We start from the raw sequence: 13,824 nt of genomic DNA on the forward strand, positions 1-13,824 counted from the left end.
TATTTCTACAATAAATAATAAATTTGCTTCTAACTATACATAGCGAACCAGTCATGTCTTATAGCAAATTATATATTTGAATTCTGTTTGTCAAAAAAAAACTTTCGGAATTTCGAAAATAAATTTCACTTTTCGAGATAAATTTAGCAGTTTTCTTAAAACTTATAATAATTATTTATAGTTTCTTATTTAGAAATGTCATGCATAGAAAATAGAAAATTCTGCTGTTTATGTTAATTAGATAACATTTTTTATATAATTTTTGTCATACTAGTGATATTATGACTGTAAAGTTTACTTTAAAGTTTAGGAGTCCGAATAATAGGTCGAATAAAAGATACATCCTCATCAATTCCCATAAACCTTCCTTCTCAACTTTTATACAGAGTAGTTTGCAACTTATAATTTTAAAACTTTTGAAGCTGATTCCTTTTAATTTTTTAGGAAAAAAATTGGATTTACGGGAAGGGAACATAAAAATTACCAATGACTAAGTTGTAGAGGTTGGTGTAAAAAAACTATTTTGCAATAGATCTTCACAAAACATTTTGTATTTGATAAGATATTACCCGAAAACGGTAAATCTGATATCAACCACTTACATAACAATGATATATACGTAACATGAAGGTCAATTTGCCAGACCAATCTGATTTTTCTTAACCCAACGATTTACGATCCAATACCTATAATTTCGAGTTAATTTCTCGACACACGAACAATTTTTTCTTAAAAAAAGTAATCACCTTCCGAAATTTTTCCCAACAATTCTCGATCACTCTATATGGCATATTAGTACTTCATTCAAATCAAAATCATTCAAATCAAATTTAATAAACACATTGTATTCAAGAAAACTAATATAACAAAACAGTAAAATTGTGAATTATTTAATATTTTACCCATATGAATATCAAATACGGATATGCATCACATATGCATATTATTCAGAGTGTGTTGCGTATAGTGCTGTATTGATATATATTACCGTGTATAGATCTTCAGTAATAAGGAAAAAATTGGTCAACAACAGACCTCTATCGCAACCTCCTAAGGATGGCATGTGTTGTTTAAACCAATTTTTTTTTTATCTGACTTCTTCCAAGCTGGAACTTTCGTATTATTTCTAATAAAAGTACTTTCAAACATATATGCTATAGGAAAGTAATACAATAGGTTCCATTCCGTATCTAAAAGTAACGTTATACCTAAAAAGTTACAATACAGACTACTTTCAATAAGCCGGTTGCAATGGAAGTCTCTTGTGGAACAATTTTTTTCTTTACTAACGAAGATCTACAGTCTGGTATTTTCAGTGTACTATTGCAGAGAACACCATGTATGTACATATCAGAGTATCAATATAGTTATACCAAAAGTCTTTCATTTGCAGAAGCAAGAGGAAAGGAAAGAATGGAATTTGAACTGAACATAATATGATTGAAATTATTACATTAATGTGATACGATATACGTAGAGTATAACGTTCCCTTAACTTTTTGTCATATTAAAATTATTCATACAAAAGATATTTAAAGTAATAAATGTAATAAAAATATTCCATAATGTAATTTTTTGTGTTACATTTGTGTTATACTAGTATATGTATAGTCGTACACAAATTAATTGAGTCCGTTCGCATATTCAAAGCAAATTTTGTATTCTATATTCTCCACAATAAAAATTAAAAGTTAGATGCTGAAAAAAAAAATTAAAGGAAAATGTTTCTCTCAAACCTGTTAATGACATGAAAATATAAGTTTCTGTTGGATAGATGTTGGTGGTTTTTGGTAGCCTTATGGGAAATAAAATACTTGTCTCACTTGTTAATATATACTCGTAAACTTAACAAAACCTTTTTTCAGAAGATCAGTTTTCAAATATTCTTCGACAGACCAGTTTAGTTTTCATGATTCTCAAGCTATCGGCACAATCATGTTCAACTTTGTTCGATTTTAATCAACAAATAGTTGAAAAATCAATTCGGCCTCAAAATGTGCAACATAGAAATTGTTTGGAGCCTTTCTTATTTAGACGATCTTTCATTTATTTACAATTACCTATATTTTTATACAGTATTCATAATATATCCAAATGATAACTTCTATTTTTCTCTTTAAAAACGAAATTTCAGTCTTTCAAAAACTTTTAGCTATGGCTATATAGCTCTTAGCTATCGGCCACCAGGTGATGCCACAGATTGAAAATACTCGAGGTATTTTTATAAATTTGAAGCTTTAATATTTGAATAAATGATCTGAATATAATGTAATGTTCTGATTCGGTAATATTCTGATAGAAAAATATCTTAAAATGGCTCTTCACAATATGACATTTAACATTAGAATAAATTGAATCTTCTGCCACTCAAAAATTTATCAATAGCCATCCTCCTACACTTGCAATTTTCCACTTAATACTTTCAAAAAAAATAATGCTTTTATGCGATTACTTTTTTACCAATATTCATTTATTTGTGAATTAAATATTGAAAGTGGTGACCACATCAGTAAATAGTATACATAATGAATTCTTGTAGGTTTTAAGCATAAAATTAAATATATGTAAAAGTCGCCTCTTAAAGGATCCACTAGTAAACTCATTGTCAACAATACACTTTTGGGATGAAAAATAAATAAACAAAAAGAAAATGATTTCTTTCTCATTTTTTAATAAATTTTCTTTTTATCTTTTTTTTTTCTCTCTTTTTGTAAAATTTCCATTGTTTATGTGGAAATAATATGGAAGTGATTTTTTTTTCTCCTTTGTTTTTATCCTTAAAATAATGTTTACTTATTAATTGTTTGTCCTTTTGTACTTTGTGACTTTTGTTATAATAAAAAGAAAAGGACAACTTAAAAATGGTTTGCACAATTTGTGTATATACCTTTATTTTGTAATAATGATAAAAAAGTTGATTGATTTAAAATTAAAATGAGAAAAATTAGATTAATTTTTTTTTTGTTGTGCTTTTCTCATAAAATTTTCTGCAGTTGATTTTGAAATTAAAATAATCTAAAATATTAAAGAGAGCAAGAGAAAAAAAAAACCTTTGCAAATTATCATAATTTTGTTTTCGTTTTTTTCACAATTTTCTTTGAACTTTTCTTTTATAATTTACTTTTATAGTTATAGGTAGGTTGAATTAAAATTTCCAACTACGCCGAATTAAATTAAGAAAGTGTTCAAAAATTGTTCTTGTATTTAAAAATAAATGTTATTTTATAGTTTTTACAACGATCCTTGAAAAATAATTAATTTAAAATTTAGCAAAGACCAATGTAAATCAACAGAAAACTTTAATTCTATAGCTAATTTTTTTAGTTCATCTTTCATCTTTATTCTGACCAGAATTCTTATTCTGGAAAGACCAGAACTATAATCGTAACATCAATAAACAAAAATATTATTCTTTTATATCAGAATTTTTTATTTATAATTGAACGGTGCTTTATTTTTAAACTTCGAATTTAAAAATATATTGAGTTACAATTTTTTTAATGGGCCTTATGTTGTTGAAAAATCTAATCCTAAAATGAAACCCTTTAAAATAAGAAAGCAAATTAAAAATGTAGTTTAATTTCCTTATTTAATTTTAACATTATTTGCTTTCAATGTTTGAAAAAGATTTTGGAAATAGTGAGCCATTTTTTTTTAATAATGCGATTTTTCAATAAATTTCGATATTTTCATCTATTTTAAATTTAATTAATTTATGACAAATTCGTAATATTTCCCACACTATTTATATTTATACAGGGTGATTCAATAAGAGTATACAATATTAATAAAGAGTACAATAACAAAGATATCTTTGTTTAGACCTATGACATTAGGTCTTTGGAAGTATAGTTGACAAATCTGAATGGTTCCCAAGATAAAGGGATTTTAAGGAATATTCACGAAATTTCTACTTACCAAAAATTCACGAAATTTCTACTTACTTCACACGAAATTCTGAGGACATAGAAAAATAAAACAAAACCTTGAAGTCGGTATAAACCGACCGAATTATACCATGTACGTTAGGAATCTCCATTAAACCATTCCATTAAAACTTTCAGAACATATGTAGAATGTAATTTGACACATCTTTGCAAAATTCGATTATTATTAGTTTTTTAAATATTTAAAAAAACCTCTTTGAGCTGTATGGCAGCTACCCAAACCCGTTGTCCGAATGGGCTCAATTTCAATAGTCTTTTGCGCAAAAGAAACGTTTTTGGGTTATCGTGCGATGGGACGGACGGACGGACGGATATGTCTAAATCAACGCAAAATTTTACTTACAAGAATATATATATTTATATATGTCCATGCTGGAGACTCTTTCAAGTGGTTATAAACTCTATACCAAAGTGAATATACCCTTCACAAAGTGCAGCGTATAAAAACACAAAAGGAAAAAAATTGAAATTTTTCTATTATTCGAATACTTTGTATTTCGAAAGTACATAAAATGGGTATTCAAATAATATTTTGCTTTCAAAAGCGTTTTTTAGCCCTTTCAAGAACTGTCTGTATGAGTCTTTTATCTTTTTCGAAAGGAAAGTTATAAGCAAAAAACCTTGGGCAAGTAGAAATTTCTTTTCATTAAAATCCTTGTATCTCGGAAACCATTGTGATTTGACAAAATCTAGTTCCAAACAAAAATTTTACTTATTTTTAATGCCCTCTAATGAAATGTAATATTGTAAAAATTCCATAATTCTTCAATTTTCATGAGATTTAACTACGCGTTTTAAATTAAAATAAGTGCATTATAAATAAATATATATAAGTATAATTGATTAATTAAATACAAAAAAAAATCAAATAAAAATGCATAAATATATCACAATTTCAATAGGAAAAATGAATAATCAAATAACTGTTTATTCGCTACAATAAATCCATTAAGTACGAGTACACAAAAAATGACAATAGGGCCATTCATTCCTTTTAGCAATTTTAACTACACTATAAAAATGAAATTACCAAAAATATGTATGTATACATATAAGTGGGTATCTATAACAAAAAAACTTTTCAATATTTTCCCTACAATATCAACAAAAACCATCCAGTAATAAATGTCCAGAATTAAGAAGTACATTAATCATATATATATGTACATATATACATTATTACATACTTTATATAGATATAACATGTGTTTGAATGTTCACCAATAAATTTCTGATTCTATATTATGATATATCGTAAGTATTTGTACATAATTATGTATATGTATAAATTTATAAACACATAATATTAATCAAAATAATTTTTTTGAAATAAACATAAAAATATTACATATATTTTATATATATATGAATAAGTTATGAAAACCGAGCCTCCAACTACTTGTGCATATTCTGTTCAAAATATTATCATAGAATAAGCATTAAAATATACTAAATCATATTTAATCTATATATACATACATAAATATTATATGTATGTTATACAAAATAAATTGATATGGACCACAATTTTTAAAGTAAAATAAATCTTTTTTTATATAATTTTCTTTGTTATTTGTTTATTAATTTAAATAATATTATAATGTATAAATAATATAATAATGTATGTTATTACATATACTTATATAAGTACATACATAAGTATATGTATATGATGTATAAGCATTTATAATAATATAATGTTTTGTTATGTTCTATATTTCTTATTAAAATTATATTAAAAAATATGAAATTATAACATGAATGTAGTATTTTACTGCATTGGAATATGGTAGAAATTAGTAAAAATTTATTAATTTTGTAATATTTTCAAAACATTATTGAAATTCTCCGTATTTATCAAAATTTATTTTTTTCAACGATTTTAATGTATTCATTAGCTCTTCTGGATATAAAAAATATACGCCAGGTAAATGACCAATATACCCGGACATACAATACATTTTACAATACAAAAATATTGCTTTTGTTTTGTTACAGTATGGCTGTTCTCATTAAGTTTTTAGCACTTTTCCAAAAAAATTTTGAAAAAAAGTGCTTATTAGCTTCACTCTGTCCGTCCGTCCGTCCGTCCGTCCGTCCGACCGTCCGTCCGTCCGTCCGTCCGTCCGTCCGTCCGTCCGTCCGTCCGTGTGTCTGTTTACAAAACTTCTACACCGTTGAAGATAGAAAGCTGAAATTTTGTATGTACATAGATCTTTACTAGAAACTTATTTCCATAGAACAAAATTTTTACCTATCTCCCCCCCTCTAGAAGTTATACCCCCCCAAAACCCTAAAAACGGCCTTTTTTAACTATTTGTTGCAATGAAACCATAAGCATTTTTGAAATTTTGCAAACGCAGAAAGACAATGGCTTGCTTCCTCTAGCACGGTATACCATAGCTAAACTTTAGAAAAACAAAATGGCAGTTCAAATCTACCGTTATCTAAAGTCTTATTTTTCCAAATTTTTGATTTCGTTTTTCTTCTAGACCCCAGCCTGTAGAAGCTTGAAATTTTAGGGCCTTTTAGACATTACCAAATAGTTCATTTCGTTAGAAGAAAATTTTTTTCCATCTCCGCCCCCTCTCAAGTTATCGCCCCTTGAAATTTGTAAAATTTGAATTTTTGACACCCTATATTTCCGAAACCGCAAGCTTTTTCAAATTTCTATAAACGCTAAAAGTTAACGGTAAATTCCATGACATTAAAAAATATAATTATTTTTCTTAACTCACACAATTAAACCTTAAAATCGAGCATTATGTTAACCCCTCTTTATATTAATTTTTGCTCTATTTCAAAGACTGCTTAAATCGTTCATCCTAAATATATGCAATTCTAGAAATAGTTTTGTATATGAATGAAAATAATTTTAATAGTGTTATAGGTATACATAGACTGTATTTAAAAGCAGAATTTTCACTTGTCGAAGGGAAAAGTGCTACAATACAAACCATTGGTTTGACCCAACTTTATTTCTTTTACTTTTGAAAATAATTAATGAGAATTTTCCCAGTATTTAGACATTTCACTGAATAAAATATTATATAAGATTAAAACAAAAGTATCATTGCATTTAATAACGTTTTTTTAATTTTTCACATTCTTTTGGGCCTAGAAGCTGGAAGACCAAATTTTTCAATCATTTCTACCAGAAAAAATTATAGTCTCTTCAATATTTTCACATCAGTAGTAGTATTGATTACGTTTTTGAAAAATATTCAAGGGTTTTTTTAAAACTAACTTTTAATTTGGAACCTTAAAGGGCCGATTACCAATAAAAGAAACTAATAAAAATAGCTGATTATTATTTTCCGGTATGCTATAGGAAAATGATAATATAATAATTAGTAATGATAGAAATAATTACTATAAAAAATATTCGTTTATATACAAATTTAAATTGCAGTTTATCAGATGGTCAGTATTGATTTTTCAATTACAGTAATTCAGCAAACTTGCAGTGCCTCATTTTACATTCTCCAATATGGTACATTTTCTTGTAATTCATCTAATTTAAAATCTACTGTAACTTTCCGAAAATCAGTTGTTGGTCCTCATATACTTATTTGCATGGTGTCAACACTAAGTTCTCAACTTTTAAAAATTGAAAACAAAATTTGAAGTATTTTTAATTTTAATAAGCTAAAATATTATCATTTTTCTTTTGCAATTATTATTCTCCATCATTTTATTTAGCTTGACTTGATTATTTGTTTATTATTATTTTCGTTTGTAATAAAAAATTTGTTTTCACCATTATTCAACCAAATAAATAATATTTCATGCAAAAAAAGCTTGATGAGAAGATCAGCAAAAAAAAATTTTTTTTGTTTGTGGATAATTAGATTTCCGTATCTTAAGAAGACAAAATTATGTAGAAAGAAAAATTTTCAATACTAAATATATAAAAAATATTATGTTTTTAATGTAAAAACAAACTTAAGTATAACAACCAAAAAGCATTTCAATAGAAAATATTCAAAAAGCTGAAAAATTAATTCTCGCGAAAAATATAAAAATCCGTGATATTGTATTTATTTGACTTGTATAATATGACAAGATGTTTTTAAGAAATGTTCACTAAAAAAAAATTCTTCTAACAAGTATGGTGCTTATGGGACACGATTTATTAACTAAAAATAATTTAAAATCTTAAATATTTACCTTAAATCAAGTAAGAACGTTATAAAATAAACACATACAAACATTTTGTCTTCCAGGTTATCCTTAATCAGTAGACCAAAATTTATTTAATTTCTTCTTTGATTTTTCTATTTTTAAATTTTTATTTAATATTTCTTTCAGGAATTTTATACGCACAGGTAAATGGTATATATATATTATGTACCATATACCAATACCAAAATATAAAAAAAATCATTTTAAATTGGATTTTCTTAAGACTGAATTTATAATATTAACTGAAATTTTATATGCATACATAATATGTATAAATTATAAAATAATAATGTGTAATAGGTATATTATATATGTATGTGTGTATACCATGAATTAGTATGAAAATTAAAATTAAATTAATACAATTTAAAAACAAGTCTTACAAAAATATTGAAAAACAAAACTATAGCGGGAAATTATGCTATACATATAATTATAATTTTCCCTCAATATAAGCTTGAGCTAAATGGTTTTAAATTTCATCATGAAACCATGACGTTTTTAGTTTTTTTAAAAGTGAGGGATACGGGCTAGAAAATCTTCTCAAAAATCTAACTTTTAACTACTCATTTTTAAATAACAAACGTCACTTGAAAATTTGTTATTGATTTACAGATTGCTTGGTCTTGTGTGTTATCAGTTTCAAAATTTGCATAGAAGGCAAGTATGCAAATCAATTATTTTATTTTTTGTACGTGTTCTGAAAGTAACAGGAGAACCAAATATTTTCTTTATATTTTGTAAACACTTTCAATATTTCTTAGTATTTTATTTTCTTTATATCTCTCCTTCCTCAAAATTTCAAATACGTACGTATCTATTTTTTTTGCCCTTAAAGCTTTAATTTAAAAGACAAAGGTAAATTTTTTCCTGTAACATAAAATTTATTTTCTTTTAACAAATGCTACTTGACATTGGTTTGATTCAAACTTATTTTACTCAATCTTTAACTTTAATGCCATTTTTTTATTATTCTTTCGCAAATTTTTAATTAGTATCTTCGCCTTAAAAATCAACCCATTGATAAATCACAAGAAAATTTTTCAGAATTTCTTGAAAATTAATTTGGAAATCGTTTTTATCAGCATTTTATAAAAATATTACGTCAAAAACAATGTTTTATTTTTAAATAAAATTAAAATTAATTTGTAGTATTTATATGAGCATCACTTTTTTTCTTATTATGTAAGCCCTAAGAAAAGAATTTAATATTGAAACAAAAAAATAAAAACTTACAAAACCACCGGCATAAAAAATTATTTTGTTTACTATTGATGTTATTTTTATAATATTGGTTTTGGTATACAAACCTATATAATATACGCACATCTGCATGCACTTACATATGTGTGTATGTATATTTGAATACAGTTTTAAAAATATACTCTATCAAATAATTTTTGTATATGTAAAAATTTGTTTAAAACATAAACAAAATTTATACAAAAGAAAAACAGAAACGTTATATTGATTAATTTTTCTCTTAAACTACACATACAATAAAGTTGGGTCAACCCAATGGTTTGTAATGTAGCAATTTTCTCTTCAACAAGTGAAAATACAGCTTTTAAAAACAATCTATGTACATAATTAAAAAAAAATTACTTTCATTTATATATATACCAATAAATTTCAAAGGTTGCATACATTTAGGATGAGCAATGTATACATTCTTTGAAATAAAACCATACAAAAAATATTTAAAGAGGCGTTAAGATAATGTTCGAATAGGTTAATTGGGTGAGTTAAGAAAAATAATTGTTTTTCTTAATGACATGAAAATTTCCGTTAGTTTTCTGCTTTTATAGAAATTTGAACAAGCATGCAGTTTCGAAAATTTAAGATGTCAAAAATGCAAATTTTACAAATTTCGAGAAGCCATAACTTAAAGTTGAGTAGGAAAAACATTTCTAGTCTAAAAATTTCAGACTTCTACAACCTGCGGTCAAGAATAAACACGATATCAAAAATTTGGAAAAAGCGTTTTTTAGATAACGGTAAATTTTAACGGCCGTTTTGCCTTTCTGATGTGCAAATATAAAATGAGAATAAACAAGCCAGCCACTACTGTTATGCGTTTGCAAAACTCGAAAAATACTTATGAATTCAGTGCAATAAATAGTTAAAAAATTGCATTTTCAGGTTTTTAAGGAGGTACAACTTTTAGAGTTTGGGAGATAAGTAAAAAATTTTCTTGTACGAAAATAAGTTTCTAGTAAAAATCTATGTACTTATGAAATTTCAGCGTTCTACACTCTAAAAGTCATATAAACGCATCCAAGGGCTGGCGGACGGACTGACATAATTTAACTAATAAGACCTTTTTTACAAAATAATTTTTGAAAAAGTGCTAAAAAAAATAATAATGACACAAATATTTTATATAATACGAATTCATGTTAACATTCAAAGCTCATATATGCAGTAATATACAGTATGTCTAAAAGGGAGAAATGCGAAAATGTATAGGGTGCCACACAATTTGTAGTATTGTTTATTTGAACAAAATCATAAAATGAACCTAAACAATAATTATTATATTTTTTTGGCAATATATTTGGGATTTAGATGAAATCTATTACGTGTGATACGTCTCTTTCGTTAAGTCAGTCTGCCATTAAGTTAAATTTCATAATAGTAGATTACAATTGCTTCGTAAATCTGTAAAATAAGAAATATAATATTGACATAAGACATCCCCTTGGTTATGTTGGTTTGATATTAAGTTAAAAGTCATTGCTTCGAAAATTCACCATTTGACTAAGAATGCAAGGGTTTTTTACCCACTGCAGTTTTTTGTCTACTTTTTCTAAATACTCAGTAAATTACAGTTATATAATAAAATGCGGTAATTGAAGTTCTGATTACAATTTAAATACATATGGTATTTTTACTGTTTAGAATTTTTATTAACTATCTGTTGTAACTCAAATTACTGGCAATCAAAAGCAAATTACCATGTACTTTTTGCTGTCCTTCATATGAAATTTAAAAAAGTATTTTGTTTTTCAGGCAAACTCAAGTCTAAAATCTTCCAATTACATCTTTGACTACTCTAAAGAGAAAAAAAATTTAAATTCTTAGCTGAGGTTCTTAAATTCTTAAATGAGGTTCTTCGTTTTCCATAACGCGAATAACTATTGCTTGAGCCCTTATTTCTTGAGAACTGTTATAATTAATTGTGATTTCAAAATATTCACCACGTATAATGTAACACCATGTATATAAAGATTCAATTTTATCGATTATTTACATAAATATAATAAAAGTAAGAATAAGAAATCGATTTGCGTTACATAGCAATTTCAATATAATCGCATGTTCTTTTTTAGAGTTCTCAAACTCAAGCACCGTGTCATATTGTACATATATAGTTTATTATAGTATATAATTTTCCTCAAAAAACACATATCATCACAATTTCAAGTTTGATTTTCAATAAAATACAATTTTATTAAATAGTATTATTTTATTTACAAAATATTTTATATAATACACATATGTAATCTTTGCATATAAAATATGCACAATTGATCTCCTCCCGTTTTACCGAGCGCATTAAATACAATAAGAGAGGTCTTGTAATGGTACAAAATTTCACATGTGGAATTTTCAGCGGAAATGTTTTTCTCATAACTAAGTTTAGGATAAAATCAGGTGTCAGTAACGGCGCCTTTACAACAGAACAAAAATACGTTTTTCCGCTTGTAAAGAGAAATATTTACCAATTTCCTTGAAAATTCAATTTGAACTCAGGTAGCTAAAACAATGAGCTTATAAATTTTTCGGGAATATCAGGATTTGAAAACTGAACTTTCGATAGGTGGCGATTTTGCAAATTGACGGAATTTGAAATTCAATATTTGGGTTTTGTTTGATATTAAAAATAAGTGAAGAACTTTTAGGGGAATTCAGATTGCATTAAGTATACCCCCATTAAGAGATTAAATTTTTCTGTGTATGATAACTAAAAATATGCTATCGATCTTAAAATTTAGAAGAGGGGTTTTAAACGCATTTCTATACTCTTGTAAAATATTGTTTTTAAACTAGAAAATAAACCTTGCGGCCAGTTATGTGCTGACCACACCAGATTTTTTAATTTGAGTATAGTTACATATTTTTAAAATTGAACAAAATTATTTTAAAAATTAATAATTTGTTTTTTTTTATAAGTTTTCATTTAGCAAGTTGAGTTCAAACTATAACAGTTAACATAAAAATTAATCTTACTAATTAATATGTACTACATTACTTTCAAGCATTTAGAGGGGCAGCTCGGTAACTTTTTAATTTTGGATGCGCCGTTATTCAGGAAGTGAACGAAATAAAAAGTCAGCACTAGTTATATTTATCAACCAAATCAGCGAGAGTAGTCGTTAGCCCCTATAGCTATGCATTTTTTTTTATATTTGAATGCTTATTAATACACTGTAAGTTTTTAAGATATTGTAAACTTTTCCACGTATGTTTACATAGTTTTATTAAAAATTTAAAAATTAATGAATCGAAACTAGTCTACTATTATATATTTACATATATAAACTAGATGTATTTACATATATAGGTAAATTCGCGTCAAAGTACATCAACTAAAGCTTTAAAATGCAAAACTTTCAATTGCTGTATATAATATTATCATAAAAGAAGAATCACTGAATAATCAAAATTACTCAATATAATGCGATTCTTTTGACTTATTAGATTTAATCACATTATAACTACCCCATAATTATTAATCGTCCAGATATTAACCTTGTAATACAAAATTTCTTATTAGACCATACAACATTAATTAGATTTAATCAAAAAATCATGTATAATTTATTTAAAGATTGCTACCCAAAAAATATTTATATTTTATGATTTATTATATTTAAAAATATTCATTGTCTGTGTATATGAGTGAACAAATTGAGCCTCATATGCTTATTTGAGCACATATAACATATACTTAAATTTATTTAATTATAATTTAAATTCCGATAAAATTGCTAAACCTACTGTATTATTTATTTATTGACTCTACTGTATTATTTATTTATATGTAAGTATATATTTCTTATTAAATATGAATATTTTTTAAAATCAAAATCAATATTGCATATTATACTTACATTTTTGTCAAAGAAAAAATTTTATTTGCAAAAATAACCGGATCACAATGCTGAATACGATTGAAACAACAACAAAAAAAAATGTTTAATTAAAATTATTTGAATCACCTGAATTCTAATGAATTCTGCTAATTAATCAAAAATTATTTTTCTAATTAATAGTTTCTTCTCTTCTTTAATATTAAAAATAAATTCAACTCGACACATTAATATGAATATTAAATATTTGTTCTTTGATAATGTTTTAATCCTTGAATTTTTCACTTAATTCCTTGAATTTCAATACAGATCAATAAAGTTTTCATTTATTTTTTTTTCCTTTTATAATTTATGTTTGTAAAAGTTTTATTTATATTGTGTAAATATTAATAAAAAAATTAATTTGTTGAGCCTTTTAATTTTATTTTCTTGAATTTAAGCACGTCAATTACTAATTATATTTTTGGTTCAATTTATTTGATTTTAATATTACAATGTAAACCATAAAATTTTCTGAAAAAATTTAAAATCCAATATTTAATCGAATTAATTTATTTACAATCATTTGAATTATTTTAAATTAACTTCGTTTATTT

General features: G+C 25.4%; 1 protein-coding gene across 1 annotated transcript in view; it reads right to left on the bottom strand.

Moving 5' to 3' along the window:
* Positions 1-13,470, bottom strand: part of LOC129611240 (acetylcholinesterase) — a 161,909-nt gene extending 148,439 nt beyond the window's left edge. The window contains exon 1 of the mRNA XM_055524287.1: positions 13,250-13,470. The gene's annotated coding sequence lies outside the window, so the exon portion shown is untranslated. The remainder of the gene's footprint in view (positions 1-13,249) is intronic.
* Positions 13,471-13,824: the final 354 nt, after the last annotated feature.

The sequence above is a fragment of the Condylostylus longicornis genome, unplaced genomic scaffold, assembly GCF_029603195.1.
Source record: "Condylostylus longicornis isolate FDR11 unplaced genomic scaffold, ASM2960319v2 ptg000004l, whole genome shotgun sequence".
Taxonomy (NCBI): domain Eukaryota; kingdom Metazoa; phylum Arthropoda; class Insecta; order Diptera; family Dolichopodidae; genus Condylostylus; species Condylostylus longicornis.